The sequence below is a fragment of the Trachurus trachurus genome (assembly GCF_905171665.1).
Source record: "Trachurus trachurus genome assembly, chromosome: 13".
Classification (NCBI taxonomy): domain Eukaryota; kingdom Metazoa; phylum Chordata; class Actinopteri; order Carangiformes; family Carangidae; genus Trachurus; species Trachurus trachurus.
In genome coordinates, this window is record NC_139892.1 from 37,738,146 (window position 1) to 37,764,692 (window position 26,547).

General features: G+C 42.1%; 1 protein-coding gene across 1 annotated transcript in view; it reads left to right on the forward strand.

Annotated features, from left to right (window-relative positions):
• Nucleotides 1–5,468: 5,468 nt before the first annotated feature.
• Nucleotides 5,469–26,547, forward strand: part of LOC310995723 (uncharacterized protein) — a gene marked incomplete at its 3' end in the record, with an annotated part of 48,272 nt that continues 27,193 nt past the window's right edge. The window contains exon 1 of the mRNA XM_083984847.1: nt 5,469–5,609. The remainder of the gene's footprint in view (nt 5,610–26,547) is intronic.

Here is a 26,547-nt window from a genome sequence, read left to right on the forward strand (position 1 = left end):
TGTGGTCTTTTTTCAAACTGTCTGGTGGAGGTAGCAGTAAAAGGACAAAGGGCTTAACACAGTAACTCACTAGGCCTATAGTATTGTATTTTACATAGTACTTCAAACCCATTTAACTGTAGCCAAGTTGACATCCATTTTTACTACTGTTTTACAAAGATTCTATGAGATTATTATGATTACAGCTAATTGATAACATTTGTATTGGCTGAAATAACCTAAATACAGTGTATCACTTAGTTTAATAACATGATAGCCACAAAATATAATTCACATATTGTACAAGATATGATCGTGTCGCTTAATAATGAAGCTAGGGGTCAATTTATGCGGCCCTTCATTCATTCACTTACAGGCTACTGGGTGGTTAAACAGGGATATGACCTGAACTGAATAATGGACAAACTCGAGGAAATGATTCCTCCTCCAAACCAGCATGCATTCATACAGTAGGACAGATCTCTGTGGAGAAGACATGCTAACACAGAGGTCATCCTCTTATCTCACCCACTCACCTGCTCTCTCCCTCTGTCTTTAGCTTCTTTTGCCCATTTCCTTCCCCTCCTCCAGAAGACAGAGGAGTAAGGGAAGAGCAGAGGAGGAGGAGAAAAGGAGGCTGCTGGCTGTCATGTCAGGTCAGCGTCAGATTCAGGCTTCAGACTCCACGACACAGTGACTGACACACCTCAGTCTAACTCTGTGTGGCTCACTGAATTCTGGTTTCACTTCAAACAGGAGGACAGCGCTGACACATCTCTGTCTGCAAGGTCATGCTTTAAGTTTGTCATGAAGATCTCCATCCACACTAAAACACCACAACACTAGAACAGCATAATCTCCTCCTAAATATACTATAACTGCTGGTCAGAGTAAACCTGTGTGGAGCCACTGGACCAAAATCCAAATTAAGCTCTCCTGAGTTTAACTCTCCAACATACACTTTGTTTTAACATGGACATACTCAGTGCTCGGTTGTCTCATTAACACATTGTTCGTAGACATTTATTTGCACAAGACATTTTCCACTGAATGTATACAAATATGAATATATTCATTGTTGGATGACATGAATTTGGTATTTAAAGGTCCAGTGTGTAATATTTGTCAAAGTTTATTGGCATACTACCAATGAATATATTTGTATAAGTGTATAATCACTATAAAATAAAATCTGTTTGGTTTCCGTAGCCTTATAATTCTTCTTTTACTTTTAGCAAGGGTATTTCTTTCTTTCTTTCTTTCTTTCTTTCTTTCTTTCTTTCTTTCTTTCTTTCTTCCTGTTTATTTATTCCAACCAAGGCAATTTCACAATTTGACAATATCACGGCAAATCACAACATTTCTTTCATTGGTTGGAGGGGAGCAGGGGGAAGATACATCTTCTGCATTCATACAGTAGGACAGATCTCTGTGGAGAAGACATGCTAACACAGAGGTCATCCTCTTATCTCACCCACTCACCTGCTCTCTCCCTCTGTCTTTAGCTTCTTTTGCCCATTTCCTTCCCCTAAGAAGATGCTTAGAGAGTGTCGCCATCTTGCGCCACCATGTTTGTACGGTGGAGAGCACGTTTCAAGAGTTTCACGTTCATGAATAAACAATATAATTATTTAATAGATAAATAAGATAATCACTGATTTCCCCTCATGTTACACACTGGACCTTTAATGATTAGTGCCATGGGGCTAATAATAATGCTCCAAGGCACTGACCTATGAAATAGCTGCAGAGGTCAAGCTGAGATTTTAATGGATGTGCATTATGTAAAATGTTTGGGCTAGAGTGGGTGACATCATCAGCTGGTGTGGAGAAAGTTGTCTGAAATTGTCTGAAACGTTTCTCTTTCTACGTGTAACAGTTGTCTGCGTTGTGTTGTTTAGTTGCAAGAAGGACCGACACTCTCTTAGCTTCAGGACCGGACTTTTATTGCCTGGACAATGATACGGAAATGACTGGTCAGCTCATGGTCAAGCACAGCACTCGTTCGGCACAGCATGGGCTCAATCCTCGCATACTGGCACTATTTGTGTACATCATTAATTAAAAATAAATATATAAACAAAAACACATGTACCTGGACAATGATACGGAAATGACTGGTCAGCTCACGGTCAAGCACAGCACTCGTTCGGCACAGCTTTATGGAGGAAAATTAGCAAGTTAGCTTAGCCTTCGAGCTAAGGTCGCTAATTATAAACATTAAACAAAATAAACCCTCTGTAACACAATTAGTTACATGTAAAACTGTCGCCAGCTTCCTGAACATAATATCATGATAACTGCATTATTACATTACATTATTTACACAGTTTCAGTAGGCTATGACGCTGTGCTTCGTGTAACAAACCTACCATGGGCTCAATCCTCGCATACTGGCACTGTGTTTACGTCACAGCCCATATTTATGTGCTGAGGGGAGCCCTGCTAACCAGTGAGCGTCCGTGATACATGAATAAAGATAAATATGATTGGCTGTCACTGTGGAAGTGGAATCAACACCAAAACTCTGTTACATACGCTGCTCCCGGCCACAAATTACACTCTACACACATGATTTCTTCCACAGTTGTAGACAAACGTATCCTCTCTCTAACAATGTGCTCAACAAAGCAGACAGACTTCCAGAATTTAAACTGTGAGCCTCTGAGTGCAGTCAGGTCCCTTCCTGCTGCCCATTGACTCCAATACAAAGATTTTCGGAAAGAAGGAGAAGGGACCCTTGTTTTTAACTTGCAAGGGTTTCTAAAATATTGACTCTAGAAACACCAAATCATATCAAAGTGTTCAGGAAGTCCTCTGGATGCTCACGGTCTGCTTCTTTTTCTATTAGGAGCTACCGTTTTGTCACAAAAAGTCAAAATGTGAGACCAGCACCGAGGCAGAAAATCACCTGTTTTCTCAACGTTTCTGTCTGCCTCAGCCTGGGGTGCTTCTATCGTCATGGTCACCACCTCAGGTTGCTGGGTAACCTCTGAGCCTCAGGCCAGAGCCACAGCTGAGACCAATTCATTAATCAGGGACTCCTTTGATATCTACTGACCCCTATCTCCCATACACAATGACAGTGTGGCCCCCCGTGGCACTCAACATTTCTGCGAGTGAAAAGTCTAGTTGCAACGGTTATCGACTTTGTCTTCATGTACAAACAACAATCAGTGTGGTATTTGTCACACGTCGGCATCAGGAGGGATGTCAGGTTTCACTATTTCTTAATTCTTGGGCCTTGTCCACATGGAAACGGAGCTTCATCCAAAACAATCTTTTTCTTTTTGTTTTGAAAATAAATCTCCGTAAACACGGCATCGTTTCCAGAAATATCTGTGTACACATGGATCCACTGAAAACGACTCAAAGCACTGTCATACATTATACCAGGCCTGTATAGAGTGTGTGTGGTGCTGTAACACTGCCACACATAGGCCTACATACAGAGAGGACCGCCCCTTTATGCCGTTCTCTCTCCTCATTGGATAAAGGTTGTAGGATACAAGGAAGTATACAAGAAGTTTTCTCCTGGGCTTACAGCAGAGCAGAGTGACTGACAGACCCGTGTTTCAGACCAAACACTCTATATAAGTGATTGCTTTCGGAAGATATAACTATTTAAGACTTATATTAACACAAATATTCTGCTTACTTCTGCTTTAAATGTTGACTGGGAATCGTGTCAGTAAAAATATGATGATCAGTGATGATTTAATAACGCAGGCTATATGTGGCTCAGGTTACAGGTTAGAGAGGTGGGGGATATGACACCATCGTTTCACAAAAGATCCATTTTGGTTGTCTACATGAAAACGATGGGGCGGCGTTTTCAGACTTTCCCACTCTAAAAAAAAAACGTATGCGGATTCAGTGAAACTTGTATCCGTGTGGGCTCTTGGTTTTAACGTCTGTGCCAGGCAGAAGAAGAAAAAGAGGTTGGCTATGGGGAATAAAATGTGTTTAGAAGGTTGGGCAAACTTTGAGTTTAAAGCATAGAAAGGTGTTTGATGTAGCCTTAAAGCAGAAGTAAGCGATCCGGTCGTTTTGGCTAATGCTGCGTTCCAGGCAGGCTTTTGAAATCGTAAATTACAGCTTCAAGTCACGACTTACGACTTTGTAGCGTTCCAGGCAACCCGTAACTCGTGTTTTTCCGACCTGTTTTACCTGTGAAAGTCACTATAACGGCCACTCGTAACTTCCGACCCGTGAACTCGTACCAGATCGAACTGGTACGACTTCACAGGTCGGAAAAACACGAGTTACGAGCTGCCTTGAACGCACCATAACGTCTTGTCAGCCGACGGAGTTAGCAGCCCCCGCCCTCGTCATGGATTGGTCCTTGTCCCTACGTCACCACATTCAGGCGCATCCCTTGGCTGCACACACAGAGAGGACTGCCCCTTTATGCCGTTCTCTCTCCTCATTGGATAAAGGTTGTAGGATACAAGGAAAGTTTTCTCCTCGGCTCAGAGCAGAGCAGAGTGACTGACAGACCCGTGTTTCGGTCCAAACACTCTATGTAAGTGATTGCTGTCGGAAGATAGAACTATTTAAGACTTATATTAACACAAATATATCGCTTACTTCTGCTTTAACCTACTCATAAACCTGAGACAAAGATGATGACCAGAGCAGAAGTATATGTGATTTTTTCTTTCTTTCTAATTATTCAGTCAGTTCAGTGTGGACGTGGTCTGTGTCTCCATCCTCCTTCCACTACTTTACTCTGAGTGGTTGATATTTGAAAGAAAGGGTGCCTCCGTCCTCACCCCCACCACCCCTTCCCCTCCCTCTGTTCCCCCCTCCCCATTCACACCCCTCCCCTCCCCTCCTCTCTCTATGGCTCTGATGCTTTGCCCCCATTGTTCTCTTGCCTTCACGCACGCACACACACACACACACACACTGATACAAAACAATGCCTGAAACGTGAATGGAGCAGCCACCACAGGGAGAGTTGTAAGCTGTTGGCGCGCAGACTCCTGCTGACTCCCTCTCTCCTTCTATTTCTCTCTATCTCTCTCTCTCTCTCTCATCCTTCTTTCACAATGTCGTCTTTTTAAAAGCTCTGTCCTCCCGCGAGAAAATTAACCCCGAGAAGATCGTTTTTTTCTTTTCTTTCTCTAACCCCCTTAACTGGGTGATGAAATTTAGGAAGGGAGGAGAAGGAGGAGGAGGGGGGGTTGGAGTTGGAGAGGGCGGGGTTGGTGGTGGTCTCCGTGGTTGCTAAGGGCAACCATAGGGGAGTGAGCAAGGTAGAAGGCGTCCTGTGTTTTGCATGTGTGTGTGTGTGTGTGCGCTGCGTGCACGTAGGACCTGCCAACGTCCCGCTGCGCGACCCCTCGCGCCAATTCCATCTCACACAATTGGCTGAGAGAGAGAGAGAGAGAGAGAGAGAGAGAGAGAGAGAGAGAGAGAGAGAGAGAGAGAGAGAGAGAGAGAGGGAGCGAGTGAGAGAGAGAGAGAGACAGACAGACAGTGAGAGAGAGACCTAGGCACAGACCAAGAGAGAGAGAGGGAGAGAGGATGGCTGGTAGGATTTAGCCGCGGCAGCACAACAACAAGCTTATTAGCCTACCTTTCTCTCCGCGCGCTTGGAAACGGATTTACGCACACGAAAAGAGGTTTGTTTGCTTTATTTATTTATTTATTTATTCCTCCTCTGTTATCTCTCCATCTTCCCAGCTGATTGCATTCACCTCTTGCACGAGATTCATTTTTTGTTCCCCCACCACCTCACAAATGAACCGTTTTATTTGCCCCAGTTGCCTGCAAGTATAGTGGAGGGAGGGAGGGAGGCTACAGGTTCCTGCGCGACTGCGTTTAATAGCGATTAGCTGGCGGGTAATTAGCCATTAACGTTCAAATTAACCTGGTAGTAGTAGTAGTACAGTCGGCTCAGGAGAGACCGGGCTTCTGTCGGTTCTGGTGCAAGAGGGGCTTGTGTTTTATCTGGGGATGGGTTTCGGGGGGTCTGTTGGGGAGAGCGCTGCTGCTGCTGCTGGTGGTGGTGGCGGAGGGGGACAATAAACGGGGCTGTTGTTTGGCGACGCCGCGCGCATTGTGCCCCCCAAAACCGTTGATCGCGAGCTGCCTCTGGAGGCAATGAGGAATAATAATAATAATAGGCCTCTATTAGAAATGATGGCGATGAAATAGAATTAATTGATTGATCAGTCTAGTGGTGAAACAGTCACATGGTCCAGATCTATCCCACCAGAACCTGGATCAATCACACAGACTGGCTCCGCTCTGGCTGTATGTGGTGAATGGATGGTGGGTTTGTATGTGTGTATGTGTGTGCGCGCGGTTGTGTGTTTGTGTGCAGTTTCTTGCAGGAGCAACAGAGAAATAAAAAATGAAGATGTTGAATAAAACGCTGTGATGTTTGTGAGACATTAGAATCGGAAACTGTGTGTGAGCTGCTTCCACACTGTAGATAATATATCGGCGCGTTTGACATAATACAGTCAAATGTTACATTTCTGACATGTGTGTGTTTGTCATCTGTGACTCTGTATGTATGTGCGTGTGTGCGTTCGTGCAACGCGTGCAGTGTGGAGGAGAACAACAGTCTCATAGACCTGGATGGCAAAAGCGCATGAAGTTGTTTTTTGCGCCTGCATGGACCATGATGATCACAACAACAACAACAACAACAACAACAACATTGCAATAAAACCAAGAATATTATACAGTGCGCGCGCTGTAGGGAGAAGGAGAGACAGAGACAGAGAGAGAGGGGGAGACTGGAAGGAAGGGGGGCGGGGGGGAGGAGGAGGAGGAGGAGGAGGAGGAGAGGGTCTCAGCCATTTTCCATGAAGTGCGTGAAGGAGCGCACGCACATGGCGACAGACAGACTTGAAATCACATCATAATCACAGCCAGGCGTCCATGTGTGAAATGTGAACGAGGTCATTGCTCACAATGAAACACACAAGTCATCATCATCATCATCATCATTATTCTTCTTATCATCATCATTATTATCATTATTATTACAACAATATTATCTGTGGCTGTGAAGAAGTTGCAGGTTTGAGAGGAGGAGGAGGAGGAGGAAGGTTTCAGCCTCTTCTCTCTCTCTCCTCCACAATAGACAAGAGCTCCGCTTGTTGGGAATTTGGCGCTTCACTTGTTTTGCTCAATGAGGATTTCAGACAGAGTGAAGCTCCTCAACACTGTTGTTGATGATGATGATGATGATGATGGTGGTGGTGATGATGATGATGTGGGAGCGAAGAGTCGCGGCTCGGCTCTGTTGTATCGCCACTTGATTGTTGTAACGATTCTCCATTGACTGATAAATGTAATTGATCATGTAACGGTGCTCGGGGGGGGGTTAGTCCATGTGCAGTGCGCTGAGTCCCCCCCCCTCCACACACACACACACACACACACACACACACACACACACACACACACACACACACACACACACAGCCTCGGTCTATTGTTCCCTGGGTGAATCTGATGGAGGCAAACACGTATCAATCGGCCCATTAACACAATCGTCCGCGTCTGTGATAATAAAAAAAGGGGGAAAAAAGGAAAAAAAAAAGAGAGAAAAAGGTGCCGTGATAGTTTCGTATGATCTCACTCCAGTGACTTCATGTGTGTGTTTAATAGTCCAGGCAGCAGTAAAGTCTGGTGACCTTCTTCATGCTCGGTGTTATGTTATGTCTGTGGACTTTTTCTACTTGCTCCAAATTCTGTTATATAACGTTGCTTATATTTTAAATAATCACAAAACGATTTTTTTTTTTAGTTTTTTATTTGTCTTTTTAGGGGGAGGATGTGTGGAGAGGAGCAGACGAATAAAAACATGTCGCCATATTAGAATTTTTTTTTTGCCCCCCAAAATGGAGGGGGAGGAGGCTCAGATGAGCTCATTAGCAATGCAAATGAGTTTTTTTCTTCAATGGGGGCTCGGGCACCTGCTGTCTCGAGCATGCGCGCGCGGCTGGATGGCTGACTGGCTTCCTTCCCCTCCTCCTCCTCCTCCCTCAGCCTCGGGAGCGCGCTTCCATCCCTCCTCCTTCTCATTAGAATTATGTTCTATTTCCACAGGCGCGCCCCCGTTATCGGAGCTTTGACAGATTATAGGCTGTGTGTGTGTGTGTGTGTGTGTGTGTGTGTGTGTGTGTGTGTGTGTGTGTGTGTGTGTGTGTGTGTGTGTGTGTGTGTGTGTGTGTGTGTGTGTGTGTGTACAGTATAGTATAACCCAGTATATGGATACAGAGGAGCTCACAGGCAGCAACAGCCTCTAGGAGGTGGGGGCGAGAAGAGGCTAATTTAAAAAGAGGAAGATAAAAGAAATGGCATTAATTTAGTAAAAGAAAGAGAGGAAGAGGAGACAAATGAAAGAAAAGTGCAGCTATAGAAATATTTCAGCCACTGTGATGTAGGCTACTTATACATATTGTCTTGTTATTCACCAGCGGCCACTCATGTGTAATGTACACTGTGTGCTCTACAATCTGTTTACAGACACATTATGTGAACATTACTGTGAACCATTCAATGGCTCAACGGTTATAGCTGCTGCTTATGGCCAGAGCAGGTCAAGTCAGTCATACTAAGGACCCTAAATTGATATAGATTAGATCACGGGCACACATCTGATGAGATTTTTGTTTTAGATTATTTTTATTACAGTGTGTGAAGCCATGAACAAAAATAATCTGTCATTGGAATAAATTATAGTGGAAATAAATGATCCCTCAAGGAGCCCTGGACCCCACTTTCAGAACCACTAGATTAAATCACAGTGTTTGTAGGTTGGGCTGATGGGACAAATGTAACACTAAAATACACACGTAGGCTAATTGTTTAATTCAGCTTATTAGAGAAAACAATTTCCAACTAGGTAAGATACGTTTTTTTTTTTTAAAGGAACATTTGGTGCTGTAGTTAGTCAAAATGAAACTAGACACAGAACGTCATGAAAATAAAGCCTCCCAAAAACAGGCCGTAGGTCGTGTAGCCCAGTGGTTCTCAAAGTTTTTCACATCAAGGACCCCTAAATTGACACAAATTAGACCACGGACCCCCATAGGACAACATTTTGAAGCAAACACCATTTGTTCCGAGACTGAATAAAGTTTTCCACATTCAAATTAGGGCCAATGGCGTGGATTTTTGGAAATATTATGGAGAAATTTCTGGAAAAAAGTGGTACAATTTCTCCAAAAACCTTCAAACATTTTCTAAGAAGAAGTGGTAAAATTCTCCCCCCCAAAAAAAGTAAAAAAAAAAACAAACAAAAAAACAAACAAACAAAAAAAGTTCAAAATTTTCTAGAAAAGAGTGGTTAAATTCTCAAAAAAATACGTTTAAAGAAATCTAATATATAAATATTCTCAAAGAAAAATAAGTTTAACAATTCTAGAAAAATTGGTAAAATTTCAAGAAAAAGTTGGGGACCCTCTTCAACCCTCTCAAGGACCCCTGGGGGTCCCCGGACCCTACGTTGAGAACCACTGGTGTAGCCTATGCAGCAGGTTCTAACGACCCTTAATTACGTTTTGTTGCTAGACGACATCTAGTGGTCGTAGTAGGTATGACAGCAGCAAAGGGAAAAGTGCAGTGATGTAGCATAAAGAGAAAAAGTCCATGTCAGGAGCTTTTCATGGAGGGACCAGTCAACAATTCACAGCAATTTGACTGAGAGGAGTGTTCGATTCCCATGCCAATCGTAAAAGATACTTGGTTTAACCCACTTCACAATCTTTTCCTAAACTTACTGTAACCAAACCACTACCACTGTAATAGTAGCCACTGGCCATTATCGTTTTAACCATGACAACCAAGGTCTGTTTCGTCCGCCAAAGTATTTCATAAGGCGCTTGTATGGGTCGTATCAGAGTTGTTGAATACAGATTTACACAAACCAGAGCACAGAAGCTTCATCATTGTGCATTTTACAGTAACTGGCTGATTAATGAAGCAGAAATATGGTTGATAAGGTTGATATGAGCTAAAAATGAGGTATAAAACAGGTGTCTTACAGTAAATCTGCACTTAGTTTTAAGACGTAACTATATTTAGCTACTCGCTTTCCACCACAGGTGCATTCCAGCCTAGAAGGACATACACTGTGAACTGTGCACTGTCATGTCTGAAAAGTCCACTGCAGAAGGCTCTCACTGCAGCTGTTACAGTAAACATGAGTACATATGACACAACTTTCAACTTCTCTGAATCAGTTATTGGGTTATTGGATTTCTTCGCTGTTCTATCACAGTGTGTCGGTGAGAGGGCAGACAGGCGTTCTGTGCACTGGTCAGTGAGCCACTCGTCTATGGGAATTGTGAGACCCCAAACTGGTGAAAAGTGAATAGAAGTTAAGGGTTAAAGGGCAAAAGAAAGAGGAGAATGGAAGAATGGAGGAGAGGGAAAGAAGCAGGACAGGAGATATAAAGACAAAGTAAGAAAAACAAAGAGCGTAATGTTAGAAAAAGGAAAGATATGAGAAAAGGAGAGTGAGGGAAATGTGAAGAGAAGAGAAGGACAGAGAGACTGGAGGATGGCAAGTCACATTAAAGGATACAGGACAAATGAGAAGCAACGAGAGACAAAACAAGAAGAGATAAACAAAGGAAACAAGCATGAGGAGGTGTACGGAAAAGAAAAGAGGGATGGTTAAGAGGTAGAGCAGAGACAAGAGAGGGAGGGCGAACAAATGAGAGGAGAGGAGAGGAAACAAATGGAGGAACAAAGGAGACAGCAGTGGAGGACAGCAGATGAGGGGAAAGGAGGGGAAAGGGAGACGTGAAGGAAAACGAAGAGCTCATATAGAGGAGGGGAAGAGCCAGATGCAAGGGGGAGAAGATGAAGATGGACAAACTGGACAGGTGTAGGGGACAGCAGCAGAAAGACTAGAGGTAGAGATGGAGAGATGCAGGTGAGGGGCGTCGGAAGAGGAGGAGGAGCGGGATAGAGGTTGAAGATAGGGCTGTTCGATTTTGCCCAAAAGTAAAATCTCGATTTTCTTCTCTGAAAATTCGTTTTCCGATTACGATTAAGATTTTTTTTTTGTTAAATGACAAACTATTTTGTGTGCTGTTTGTGTCTTTTTAAATGGACCTAGAGTCTAATTTAAAAAAATTAATTAAAAAAATATCTATCTATCTATCTATCTATCTATCTATCTATCTATCTATCTATCTATCTATCTATCTATCTATCTATCTATCTATCTATCTATCTATCTATCTATCTATCTTAGCAAAATGCCGACAAGTGTGTGGGGAGAGCATGGGAGAGCGTGATGGGAGGAAGGAGGCAGCAGTCATTACCATAATTCAGCGCAGCCCAGTTTCATGAACGGGGGCTTACCGTAATTACCCTAGTTAGAGTAAAAAAAATCGATTTTTACGATTCCAAATAATCGCGATAACGATTTTAAATCGATTAATCGAACAGCCCTATAGTTGAAGATGACGCTGAGGGACGGAGGACAAGGAGGAAATTGTTCCGTAACGACTCAGACTGTATGGTTTCCTCCATTCCTCTCACATCACATGCACATCACGAGGGTCTTCACATTCTGTGCAACACATGAAACCAGCGCGTAGAAACAATTCACCTCGTTACCATGCAGGTTCGTCCGTTGTTCACCTACGTATGACTTCAGTCTGGAAGAAGATGCTCAGGTTGTCATGGTTTCCTGGTTAGATGACAACGACGACTGTTCACAAGCGAACTTAGTATTAAATAATCATGACCGCTGTTGTTTCTGCGCGATGTACAACAGCACGTCATGGTTTATCTGTAGGTTGGATTGCATTACAGCAACACACTGATGTTCACTGTTCACCACATGGTTTAGCTTGATTTTCATCCATCCAGTTGTCATGACATCATTCATTGATTGGCTTGTTTTTTTGGTTACATTTTTGATCATCAATTGATTGATTGATTGATAGATGTATTTATCGATCTGAACACTGGTTTCAGAGATTGAGATGAAGGATTTGCGTTGTGTTCCAGCAGGATGTTGCCTTTTCTCTTTGGGAAACTGTGATTTCTTTTTCAGATCAAAAGATTAAAAGATGGAAAATAAAGATCAACATATTATCTAATGTTAAAAAAAAACGTATAGTTTGCAGGGTTATGGCTGATTTACTGTATGTTTATTCTGCTAGTTGTTAGCAAAGACAACAGAGCTCAGATGACATGGTGTGTGCACAGTTCAGATGCTGCACAGCAGATAGGATGAGATTATTTGACCAGGAAATAAAATGTGAAAAAAAAAAAACTGCTGGAAAGACTTAGAAGATAACATCAAATCGGTATTAAGCTACACACACAGATAACGTGGCCATGGATAAAATATTTAGCTGGCTTTCCAAATCAGCCTTTCCCCCCACCCCCCTCATTGCTATGTTTGCGTGTTTGTGTGTGTGTGTGTGTGTGTGTGTGTGTGTGTGTGTGTGTGTGTTCCCCCCCCCCAAATCCTAACTGGCATGCCTGTTCGCTGTGGAAAACAGGGTCAGGCTGGAGAAAAAAGAGAAAGAGAGAGCGAGCACATGATGGGCAGATAAAGGCTTGCCTGTGTCTGAGGGAGAAGAGCGAGGAGGATGAGAGGAGGAGGAGGAGGAGGGCAGCGTGATGAAGGGGCCTCTCTGTTGAAGGAGGGAGTCGCGGCTCTATAGAAGGCTCCCATGGCGGACAGAAACAAGGCTTTTGCTCTGTGAGTCGGCCTCTGTAACGCCATAATAGGCTCTTATAATGATGCCACTATGGACAGGGAGGTGGTGGGGAGGTGGGGAGGGGGGGAAATACAGAATGTCCCTTTAAACTGGAGGCTTGTTGTGAGGAATGCCTATAGTGAGACGGAGGTGGATGAGCTGCCGCTTGGTTTGGGAAGAACAAGAAAAAGACTGATGTGGTTCTGGGGGTCCAGCTAGGGGTCTGGACTGACAGGGATTCAGCTGGTCCTGAGTCAGTGCTCTGCAACACGCTGTTATCACCTCTCGCTGCTCGCCAACAAACTGGTGGGTTGCTCTGTTAAATGTGGACAGACAGACGAAAGGCTTTAAGCATTAAAGGGATACTTCACCCAAAATCGATAATTCACCAATCATCTACTCACCGTCATGCCAAGGAAGGGTTTGGAGAACTTTCAGAGTCATCAAAACGCTTTAGGAGTTCCAGGGGGGGTCCGTCGGCTGGCAACGGATTTTCATATAATGGCGGCGGATAGAGTTCACTTTTGAATCGTCCAAAACACACTATGAAACATCCAGATACCTCCATACTGCTCGTCTGTACTGACCTAAGCCGCCATATGAAAAAGTTGTACGGAAAAAATATTTGATCTCTGTTTTTATCCTTGTTGTAGCAGTAGTAGCTCCCAGTGGCTGTGTGACATTTGCTGCGAGATGTTCTTCCGTGTTTACATCATACATCCAATAGTTTACGAACATCTCTCAGCAAATCTCTGGAGGTATTTGGATGTTTCATAGTGTGTGTTCTGGACCATTCAAAAGTGAACTCTATATCCGCCGCCATTATATGAAAATCCGTTGCCAGCCGGACCCCCCCTGGAACTCCTAAAGCGTTTTGATGACTCTGAAAGTTCTCCAAACCCTTCCTTGGCATGATGGTGAGTAGATGATTGGTGAATTATCGATTTTGGGTGAAGTATCCCTTTAACATGTGTCTCGTATTCAGATTGTATCCAGATTGGATAACATCAGTCAGTGTTTTTTGGTTTTTTTTTCAGACTTTTTATGCATTTATTTTGAAAGGACAGCTGGAAAGAGACACAATCCAATGTTCATGTAGCAGTCACTTTACCTTGGATCACATAGGAAAGTGGGTAAAATTGTCCCTAACCCTATGTAATTGATGTGGTGTTTTTTTTTCTTCTTTTTTCTGCATTTGTGTTTATCATGAAGTCGGTCTTTAATTTCATTTCCAGTGGCTTTAAAAAAGTCTTAAAAAGTCTTAAATTTAACTTAGCTTAAGCTGTAGGAACCCTGTATTACAAACGATTAACGTTTTATCGTAGTTCAACAAACATCCCGGAGCTTCAGTGAGTGAGATGGATGTTTGAGAAGAAACGTTGAGATGATGGATTTCGGCGACTCAAACCGACAATCACTCTGCAAATACGTCACGGTGCAAACCCATTTTGATTTGCCAATCCACTGTTTCCCTCATGGCACATTCAGTCAGATACTGGCGGAAATTGCCACTAGACTGAATCAGCTGTGAGACGTATGTTCGTTTTTTGGCGATTTGCGTTTGTAATGTGTAGAAGCTGATTTAGTTTATGGTGCAGAATCTCCTGCAGTTGTAAATTCACAGTGCTGATGTCCACACTCCAGATGTGTTTAGTTATGATGACTGAATCAGCCTGTAGGATGACTTAATGAGGCAGAGAGATGATAAACAGCATCCAGTTCACTTCTCACCTCAGCTGATCATTTTTAAGTTAAACTTCCAGTCGTTGCTTTATATCATCAGAGTTTTTTATCTGTTGTGTTAAAGCAGAAGTAAGTGGAATATTTGTGTTAATATAAGTCTTAAATAGTTGTATCTTCCGACAGCAATCACTTCTATAGAGTGTTTGGACCGAAACAGGGGTCTGTCAGTCACTCTGCTCTGCTGTAAGCCGAGGAGAAAACTTTCCTTGTATCCTACAACCTTTATCCAATGAGGAGAGAGAACGGCATAAAGGGGCGGTCCTCTCTGTGTGTGCAGCCAAGGGATGCGCGTGAATGTGGTGACGTAGGGACGAGGGCGGGGACTGCTAACTCCATCTGCTGACAGGAAGTTAGACAAAACCACCGGATCGCTTACTGATAGCTTTAACAAACCAATTTATGATAATAAATACATGTCAGAGCTCAATTGAAACAATCATGAACAGATGTAACAATTATGAAAAAATAGTTGTGAGCCTGGTAACAGTCATAAAAAAAATGAAAATAAAACCGATCAATGTTGTGCTTTGAGCTTTTGCTCTTCACGTCACATCCAGATGTATCAGCAGCTGGAAGATGAACCAGTGTGGATGCGGAGGGACGAGGGGGGACGAGGGGGGGTCGTCCTGCCCAGCTGGAGCACCCATGTAAACAGCTTCTGTAGGTGTGTGGATGGGCTCAGCTGGCCTGCAGTCTGTCATGTGTCAGGTGTGAGTGCAGCACTACACAGCCTACACACACATCTACAACTGAGATGTCAAATGCTTGAGATTTTAATGAGGAAAAGCCATTTTAAACTTTCCAACCAGTAGTGAGTTTGTTCATGGAGGGAGCTTGAGCTTCTCATTAAAAACTCATTGAGACCTACATGAGCATCAGACTGAAAAAACACACTCTCTGATTCCAGTTGCTCCAGCTGTTGTGTAAGATCTAAGTTCATTTTTAATATAGAGACATGGATAGAAAATCATCTGTGTACACTTCATCACAATCAGTTCCTAATGAGAAGACACAACTCTCTCTGAGTAGGAATGACCTGTTCAGGTTCATGTGATAAATGATCTGCCATCATCATTCTTGTTCTTCAGCATCTTTGATGGATGCTGATTGGCTGCCTGTTAGTAGTTGTGCTCCTTTTCCATTTCCCCCCCCCCCCCCACATGTTTTCATTCATAGTAACAAAGTAATGCTGGTAGTGATGACTTTATGTGGAGATGTTTCTTTTTTTTTTCAGCACATGCACAAAGCTGATGTGGTGAATTGTATTTTTTAGCATGCTCAGAATTTCATATTCTCTGCTACTGGAAAATCTGACAGCATTATTTCTGAGTTGAGCCTTGTTGCTGCTGCTGCTGCTGCTGCTGCTGAATGAACCTGCACAATACTCTCCAAAATGGACGCAGACACAGACGGTGGACACATAGCGGAGTGTGTTTATACTACAGTGTGTTTCTGCATATGCATGTGGCTGTGGGAAGGCTACAGTAAGGTAACTTGCATTAGTGAGCTTTGGCGGCTCTAAGTTGTGAGAAGCTGGAGGCAGACTGTGACAGTGCCATCATGTCAAAACAGAAGCAACCTCTTTTTTTTTTCCCTATTTCAGACAGCACAGCCCAGACCTGATTTGATTTGATTTGATCAGATTTGGTTTTATGTGTTGTGAAGACGTGCGGTGCGGCTGATATGCTGTCCTGCTCTTAGCCGCTCTGTGTGTCTCTGTACAGTGTCTTCCTTCACATGTGAACCTATGGGAGAGCTTTGCGTGCAGCCCTCTCCTGAGCCCACTGATGGATTTAACAGGCTTAAATCAAGTGTCATGTCATTTGAAACTTTATTGCTCCCTGCAGGGAAATCCTCTTTCACTTGACCCTCTGAGAGCAGAGGGTCAGAGGTCAGGAGAGAAGGTCAGGAGCAGAGCAGGACTCCAACCTGCAGGTGTGGGGTTCTGCTCAAGGACACATTGACTGGGTGGGTGGGGGGGTGGGTGATGGGGTGCAGGTGTTGGCTGAAGGTTTACATCACAGGATCAGCATCTGAAAGCAGAAGTAAGGTGAATGTTTGTGTTAATATAAGTCTTAAATAGTTATATCTTCCGACAGCAATCACTTCTATAGAGTGTTTGGTCTGAAACACGGGTCTGTCAGTCACTCTGCTCTGCTCTGAGCCGAAGAGAAAACTTTCCTTGTATCCTACAACCTTTATCCAATGAGGAGAGAGAACTGCATAAAGGGGCGGTCCTCTCTGTGTGTGCAGCCAAGGGATGCGCCTGAATGTGGTGACGTAGGGACGAGGGCGGGGACTGCTAACTCCATCTGTTATGGTGCATTCAAGGCAGCCCGTAACTCGTGTTTTTCCGACCTGTGAAGTCGTACCAGTTCGATCTGGTACGACTTCACGGGTCGGAAGTTACGAGTGGCCGTTATAGTGACTTTCACAGGTAAAACAGGTCAGAAAAACACGAGTTACGGGTTGCCTGGAACGATACAAAGTCGTAAGTCGTGACTTGAAGCTGTAATTTACGGTTTCAAAAGCCTACCTGGAACGCAGCATTAGCCAAAACGACCGGATCGCTTACTTCTGCTTTAACAGACAGAATCTGTGTTTTCAACAAAAGGAGCTGCTGGAATACCAAACTGGAACCTACTGTTGTGTTTGGAGCAGTGGCTAAACTTTTTTTTTTTTTTAAACAGCAGCAGCTAAAGTTATCTCATTTTTCAGAGTGGGACGGCTGAATTTAGTTATCTTGGCGAGATCAGGCTTGGTGGTCTCAGTCTCATGTGGACCGGTCTTTTCACAGTCACTGTGGATCTGGAAGGCCCACAATTAGCTGCCAGCATGTCATCTATGGGATATCTGCATATGTAGCAGAGATATGTGCATTAAAGTGAGGTGTGAAATTTATTCTATTTCGATATGTTTTAAAATCCATTACAAGACTTAGTGTCCGATCATCCTCACAGTGGATCTTTGAGTCTTACCACATTCTCCATGTTCATGTTCGTTTCACATATTAGCATGCTAATTAGCACTTAGAAAGCACAGTGAAGACAGATGGGGATGATGTCAGTAGTTTTATGGATATTTGATAATAAGCAATAAAAGATTTGACAGTGACTACGTTTACATGCAGTCAAAAACCCTTTCATAATGGAATATTAGCAATAATCTGGTTGCACACGGCCATGTAGACACCAATAACCCTTTTGAAAAAAAACCCTGGGTTACTCCTTTTCTAACGGGAATATTTGGTCATGTATACGCCTATTGGGATATCCCCATGGAAAGGAACATTCATTTGTGTTCTGCACATGTTCTATTAGCAAGGAATCTTGGACTTTTGAGTACAGGAACTACTTAAAAAAGCAAGAAAACACCACATTGGGATGTCGGGATAGCTCAATTGATTACAATGACCATGTTTACAGGATTAACCCTGTTTGCTTACGCATGTAAACAGGTTATTCTGAATGTTTCAGAAACTGGCATATTGACCTTAACCCAGGGGTGTCAAATATACGGCCCGCGGGCCAAAACCGGCCCACCAAAGGGTCCACTCAGGCCCGGGGGATGAATTTGCCAAGTGTGAAAATTACATTGAAGAAGAGGCCTGATACTGTTGCAATTACATGTATTTTTTTCTTCTACTTCTTTGCACTAAAACAAAGGGAAACATTTAGAGTTGTCGTTATTCATAGGTTATAATGTTATCATTTTACGGGTCCGGCCCACTTGAGATCAAATGATGCTCCTATGTGGCCCCTGAACTAATATGAGTTTGACACCCCTGCTTTAATCTGAATATTGATTGCAGTCAGTGTTTTCATTCATGGGTCAAACTATTTTATACATTAACTTACATGAGATCCCATGGATCTTTCCAGAAGCTCTTCAGATACCACTTTCTTGCCTCCCTGCCCCTTGTGATTATTATTTGTTAGCTCTAGAAACTTCAAATGTTTGACTTGGATGAACTCTTATGCCCTTTTAGATGAGGTCTTTACTGGCGACCTCAGCAAACACATGTTTGTATTGTACTACAGAAATTCCTCTTTTCAAAAATGCAGAGCTTCATCTTCCTTTCTTTCCGGGAATAATCGGGAACAAACACTCGGCTGTGAACCCGGCGCACAGAAATCTTGCTCACCAGTTCATTTTTTTTTTTTTTTTTGCTGAAGGAATGGAGTTGAAAATAAATGGACCCTAACAGCGTTGCACATGAAAGCTTTTCCAGAGCACCCCCCCTCCCACCGCTGCCCCTGATGCAAAACTACGACAGCAGGGATAATTAGGGAGTTGTACTGTTGAAAATATAGGTCTGCATGGTAATGAGGGCACAACTGCAAAAAAAAAAAAAAAAAAAAATCCTTCAATTCAGCTCAAACTGTTAGAGAGCTGCAAAGAAGACAAGTGGCTTTGAGGCAGATATGGAGAAAAGAATTTACTACAGTCTGTGGATTAAAAACACATCACACACACACTGTTTGGTCTCCACAAGGCCATGACATCGGCAGTCATCGAACAACAGCCACTTGTAACACTGCTGAAGGAAGATCACAGAGAACAACAGTGTCTGACCCCGAGTCATTTTAACTGTACAGGTTTCACAGTTCTTTCACTTACGCTACTAATTAATCACTTGATTTATGAAATGTTTGCTCATTTGAAGTGGCTTCTCAAAGATATAAATGTAAAAGTCTCATGTCTAAGAGTGACTATCTGTCCTCAGCAGTTACATAATGGTGATTGAGCCTGTTTCCAGAGTGTACAAGTGTTGCAGGTTTGATATATTTGCAGTGTTGTGGTGACATTTCTACATTTCATGCAAACCAGCACGTCCTATTGCTGCAGCTTTATGTAAGGAGGATAGTGTAGCTTTTGGCATTGGTGCTCATCTTAAGTGTGTTTCAAAACAAGACAGCAGTTCCAGTGTCCTTGGTAAAATGACAGCAGTCTGTCACCTGTACCTGTTGTATTAAAGAGGAACTAGGCACGATTTTTAGTCATTGTGATGGTTAAATGACTTGTTACAGGGAGAAATGAGGCTCTCTGCCTTCCACCTGGAGTCTGTTGGCTGAAAACCAACCTTGTAAGATCAGAGCCTCCGACCCGGTGTCCCAGATCTTGTATCGCCGGCACCACGACACAAACACACACACCCCGTAATCCCTAATCTCTTGTTTATGACAGAGAAGACTGCACAAATATACACATATGTTACCCACATTGGTAGACATGGCTGGCTCCATGGATTGGATTGCCTTCGCTGAAAACAAATGCACATGGCCAGAGGGGGAGGGAGGAGGGTCAGCTCAGCCAGAAGTCAGAATTCTGAGATTAAAGTCGGAAATCTGAGATTAAAGTCAGAATTTTGCGTTTAAAGTCAGAATACTGCGATTAAAGTCAAGTCAGAATTTTGCATTTAAAGTCAGAATACTGAGATTAAAGTCAAGTCAGAATTTTGCATTTAAAGTCAGAATACTGAGATTAAAGTCAGAATTTTGCGTTTAAAGTCAGAATACTGAGATTAAAGTCAGAATTCTGAGATTAAAGTCAGAATTTTGCGTTTAAAGTCAGAATAGTGAGATTAAAGTCAGAATTTTGCGTTTAAAGTCAGAATACTGAGATTAAAGTCAGAATTCTGAGATTAAAGTCAGAATGTTGCATTTAAAGTCGGAAATCTGAGATTAAAGTCAGAATTCTGAGAAAAAAGGTCAGAACTCCCTTTTTTCCCACAGCGGCCCTAATCCTCCTGAGTTTGAGTTTTTACGAGAAGAAGAAAGAAAAGCGACCAAAACAGCCACATGTGGGGGGGTTGATATGTTTTATTCAGGGACTCCACTTTTGCAGTGTTGCATGATTCATAGTTCAATCCAAATCCTTATTTACCTCAAACTGTCTGTTATGTCGCCGCTCAGTTGAGCTTCTAACTGAAACTGGTGATAAACTCAGGCTCCTTCTTTCTTCTGATTGACCAACCTTCCTGAAGCCTGTCGAGCAGCAGCTCTCCAATATCAACATCTTCACCATGATAACAGGCTACAACTAACATCTAATGACACTGACCTCCACTAAACTTCAGCCTGTTTGATTTAGTGCATTTGAAGCCTCTTAGGAAGTTGGTGATAACAGTGTATGTGGGTCTGTAGTCTCATTTAGCCTCTTGGTAGCAACTACAAAATCATGTGAAGCTTTAAAAAAAAAAAAAAAAAAAGGATGAGGACTGGGGTATATTTACAACCGTGTTTTTATGTAGTAGGATAAAACATGAAAAGGCCTGACCTGCTGCTAATCTCAGACTGTGTGTCAGTCATCTAAACCCACAGAGGACTCAACAGATCTCTTCTACAAAAAGCTCTTTTCCGTCAGTCAACTAATAGATGAACCATGTAGCTGCAGCAGCACTACACTTTGATTTGGAATCAATATACAATATTTACACTGCAGCATTTATATTCTATTGCATAGGCTAGTTGATGTTCTCAAACCGAGCTTTCTGCATGTGCCCGGCCACCACAGCCTCATGACATCAATTTCATTATCCATGTCTGCGAGGGAAGTGCGAACACGTCCTTTTTTTTTTAGATTTTTACCCGGCTCCATGTAGCTCCAGTATTGTTTCTGTTGAAAGACTGCATAATTTAAAGGAGCAGTCTGGAAATATTCTGTGTCAAGAAAAAAATCCAAAAGAATCAATTGTTCTCATCTCTGACTGAGCTCATCGGCTGTCGACTCTATTTCCCCGCTGCAGATTAACCCACATTGAGGGTAAGTGTGAGTTTTTCAGCAGCTGGAAGGTGTGTGTGTGGCACTGAGTCAAAATGATGCACAACGTGTGTGTGTGTGTGTGTGTGTTTGGGGTGATGAAGGAACATGTCGAACTCTGCAACTGTCTACACTGCAAAAACTCAAAATCTTTCCAAGAATATTTGTCTTATTTCTTGTCAAAACTTCTAATTTCTAGTTAAAACTAATCTCTTTCCACTTAAAATAATAATATTTTTAGATCATTTTCACTTGTTTCAAACTAATTTTCACTTGAAATAAGTAGAAAAATCTGCCAGTGAAAGCGGGTTTTTTGTGCTTGTAATAAGGAAGAAAAACTTGCTCCACTATCAGATTATTTTAACTGAAAATCTGCTTGAAAGAAGGAAAAAGTGTCTAAAAACAAGCTGCTTTTTAATGTGATGAGTCTTATTTTAAGTAGAATTAGATTTGTTTTGACTAGAAATGACATTTTGACTAAAAATAAGACAAATATTCTTGGTAAGATATTTGATTTTTTTGCAGTGTAGCTCACTGATGTGTTTTTGAAGCTCCGTGGCTCAGAGGGAGGTAGATAGTTACATCAGGCTGCGACACACACATGCGAGGATTATTAACATAAAGAAAACTACAGATAATCACTTGGACCTGTTAATTTATCACAGAGTACAACGTGGATGTAAGACAGCGACAGACATGGAGGAGAGAAACAGCCACTACGGAGACAGAGAGAGGCCCGTGCAGCGATGTGCCGTCCTGTGGCTGAATCCAGTTTAAATTGGCTGCTCTCCTAGCGCTGGATTAGACCTGGGCTTAATACCTTCACACTAAAAGGCCTGTCCGTTCCCTCCGAGGGCAATCTGCTGCAGGAACACACCAGCCTTTAATCCACAGCAACAACAACAACAACAACAACAGTTTATCTGGCTGAAGCTCACCAAGGCAGATCACACCACGCGAGGGCTCGCACGTCCTGGCTTCACCAGCGGTACTACGGCCCAGTGTCGATGCCTCATATGATGAAATCACTGTCTACAGGTTGTTTTTAATGCTAAATATGTAGTTTAGCAACCTAATGCTTAAGTTTTCTAGTTTTCTTTGGCTTGAGGGAGAAGCAGTTTATCAATGATTTCAAATTTTGGTTTTAATTAATTAATTTAGTTTCTTTCTTTCTTTCTTTCTTTCTTTCTTTCTATCTTTCTTTTGTTCTTTCTTTCTATCTTTCTATTCTATTCTATTCTTCTTTCTATTCTATTCTCCCTCATTCCACCTCTACCTCCACTTTGCCTTTCTTTCTTTCTTTCTTTCTTTCTTTCTTTCTTTCTTTCTTTCTTTCTTTCTTTCTTTCTATCTATCATTCTTTCTATCTTTCTATTGTTCTTTCTTTCTACCTTTGTACTCTATTCTATTCTATTCTTCTTTCTATTCTATTCTATTCTCTTTGCACCTCTACCTCCACTTTGCCTTTCTGTCTGTCTTTCTTTCTTTCTTTCTTTCTTTCTTTCTTTCTATTGTTCTTTCTTTCTTTCTTTCTTTCTTTCTTTCTTTCTTTCTTTCTTTCTTTCTTTCATGTACAAAATAAATAATCACATAAAGAGAAGAGATGCTTTATAAAAATATTAGTTGATTGGCTATAACCAGATTGAATCATCAACTTTTTAATAACTAATTAGTGGTTTACCAAGAGAAATGTCAAACATTCTCTCATCACAGTGGAAATCTGTGAAAGTCGGCTGATTTTCTCTGGTTTGCGAAAACACACTCATAATTGAGGTGCGTCTCGCTGATTACAGGGCTGCAAATGACCTGGTTTCATAATTCATCAGCTGTTTCGTGCACAAAACATCTTCAAATAGTGAGAAATCCTGTTCAAATGTTCCCAAAGGAGACTTTTTCTCAAATGTCTTGCCTTTGACCAACAGCCCAAAACCCTGAGTACTGAGAGAGCAGCAGCCCAGAACCTCACAGTGGAGAAGCTGTAGTAAAAGAATTTAGGACAGGCTTTGTACTATAAATGAATGAAATGATTGATGAATTAATTGCCAGTTCAGAGAGTTTCTATGTTTCTTCTCATCAAATCTAAGTCTCAGTCTAAATGGCCTAAACGTCAGCACACAGGGGTCAGAGGTCAGACATGAAGCGTTGACACCAACACCACAGGCTGATCTGAGGAAAAACTGAGGAAAAACTAAAAACATAAGATAGGATAAAAACCCTGAAAAAATAAATTAATTTTAATAATTTAGTAAACAGCTTAAAAGGATAAAAATATGTAAGATAATAAATAAAATAAGTAAAACAAGTAAAATTATTTAAGGTTAATAACAACTTTAAAAGCAAGATAGAAGCAGAAACATAAAATAAGATAGAACCATAAGAAGAATTTAAAATCTAGTTAAAAGCCTGACTAAAAAGGTGTGTTTTTAACCTTCCCTTAAAAATATCGACTGTCTCTGCGGTCCTGAGGCTCTCCGGCAGGCTGATCCACAGGTTGGGGGGCCATAGTGGCTAAATGCCGCCTCACCATGGGTTTTGGTTCTGGGTTTTGGTATGGGTAAAAGGCCGGTGCCGGAGGACCTCGTTTATCAAACAGCAGAGGAAGCTGGAAGCCAAACAAACGCAGTGACATTAACGCTGCACTGAGCCTTCAGGTGCAGCTTCACATTTCAAGTTCAACACAACGATGAGCGTTGGTAATTAACCTCTCACTCATCTGCCAAGGCTGAGTGAGAATAAAAATGTAAAAAAAAACGTCACCGTACCTGTTTACACTGGTGTTTCCTCTGCAAACTGGCCCTGTGTTTACTGAGATTCACCGATCAATCAAATACCAGCCAATCAGGAGCCTGTATGCAGACAATTTGTTATCGCTTTGATCCGATTGGCTCTCGGCCACGCTTTGTACGGTAGCCAGTAGGGACAAACTGTGCAGCAGGCGAGGAACAAGGATTAGTGATCAGACTCAATCAGCTGATCAAAGACTCATGTTCAGATGCATCTGGAGGACAGGGTTGGTCAGGTCCCACTGATGTGCAGGGCCGTTGCTAGGAATTCTGGGCCCCCTTAAAGAATACTAAAGTGGGCCCCTCCCCCTAACTTTTCCTTTTTTTTTCTTAGACTACGTATGTATTATCTTTTTTATTTAGCCTTCTTTGTTTTGATGCTAATGCAGCATTACACTGCAAAAACTCAAGTATCTTAGCAAGAATATTTGTCTTATTTCTAGTCAAAATGTCATTTCTAGTCAAAACAAATCTCATTATACTTAATGCTGATATCAGCTTCACGGCCGTTTCGGCTAATGCTGCGTTCAAGGCAGGCTTTTGAAACCGTAAGTTACAGCTTCAAGTCACAACTACGACTTGGTAGCGTTCCAGGTAACCCGTAGCTCGTGTTTTTACCATCCTGTTGTCTGTGAAAGTTCCCTATAACGGCCACTCGTAACTTCCGACCCGTGAACTCGTACCAGATCGAACTGGTATGACTTCACAGGAAGGAAAAACACAAAGTACGAGTTTCTTTGAACGCACCATGAGTTAGCAGCCCCCGCCCTTGTCAGGCATCAATTGGTCCTCGTGCTACGTCACCACATTCACGCGCATCCCTTGGCTGCACACACAGCCCTTCATGCCGTTCTCTCTCCTCATTGGATAACACTTGTATCCCACAAGGAAAATTTTCTCCTCGGGTTACAGCAGAGCAGAGTGACGGAGAGACTCGTGTTTAGGCTGAAATACTTCATGTAAGTGATTGCTGACGGAAAATAGGACTATTTAGGACTTATATTAACAAAAACATTCCACTGATATCTGCTTTAAAATAAGACACATCATATTAAAAGTAGCTTGTTTTTAGACACTTTTTTACTTCTTTCAAGCAGATTTTCACTTGGAATAAGTAGAAAAAATCTGATAGTGGAGCAAGTTTTTCTTTCTTATTACAAGCACAAAAAACTTGCTTTCACTGGCAGATTTTTCTATTTATTTTGAATTTAAGTGAAAATGATCTAGAAAACAAGTTCATTTTTAGGTAATGAGTCTTATTTTAAGTGGAAAGAGATTAGTTTTGACTAGAAATGAGACATTTGGACAAGAAATAAGACAAATATTCTTGGAAAGATGTTGAGTTTTTACAGTGTACTATGAGTATTAGTCAGGGTCTTACGCAGAATAAATCAGTCATACAAAGATTAGACTACTGGGGTTTTTTATGGGCCCCACTGGGCGCTGGGCCCCTAGAGTTATCATCACCTTTCTCCCCTATACAACGGCCCTGCTGATGTGTGGACTATGATGATGTCACCAGAACATCAAGGAGCTGTTACTCGTGAATCCAGAGTTATTCAAAGGTTTCAGAGATGAAGAGGTTTTGCAGGGAACATCTCTAATTTGTAGCAGGTGCGACAGAGCAGGCGAGATGTTGATACTTTCAGCTGGAGTAGGCAACAGTGCGGGATGTTTTTTGAAAGATATCATTATGCAAACAGCTGTGAAAGTGTGTTTGTGTGTGTGTGAGACACTGCTACACTGCAAAAACTCAAAATCTTTCCAAGAATATTTGTCTTATTTCTTGTCAGAATGTCTCATTTCTAGTCACTACGTATCTCTTTCCACTTAAAATAAGACTCATCACCTAAAAATGTACGTGTTTTTAGATCATTTTCACTTGTTTCAAACGTATTTTCACTTGAATTAAGTAGAAAAATCTGCCAGTGAAAGCAAGTTTTTTGTGCTTGTAATAAGAAAGAAAAACTTGCTCCACTGTCAGATTTTTCTACTTATTTCAAGTGAAAATCTGCTTGAAAGAAGTAAAAAGTGTCTAAAAACAAGCTGCTTTTTATGTGATTTTACGTATAATGAGATTTGTTTTGACTAGAAATGAAATTTTGACTGGAAATAAGACAAATATTCTTGGTTTTTGCAGTGTATATGTGGTTTAAGTTCCACAACCACAACCGCAGCAGGTGGAGGATCAGTCAGCGTGTCCGTCTGAGCTCAGGGTTTCTCTCCTCTGTGATATCTCGCAGACACTTTGGCCGGGAGCCAGGGAACAATTGATTTGATTTTTATGGTGATCTGGGATCTGGGATGTCGTCGACTCGCGCAGCTATAAAAGTAAAAGCCGCTTTGGTTTCAATGTCTTCAGGAATGTTTTTTCAACATTGACTGGTTCATTTTATCCCAAACAGAACAGAAGACGTACGACCGAAGCGCGTGGATGTGACAGCGAGGTCAGCGTCGGTTGTTGGTTTGTCTCCTCGCCGGTGCTAAATGTGGCTGAAACAAATTGAAATCTGACTGCAGATCAGCAGAGAGAGCTGATTAGATTTGAATGAAATCAAACAACAGCAGCAGAGTCTCTC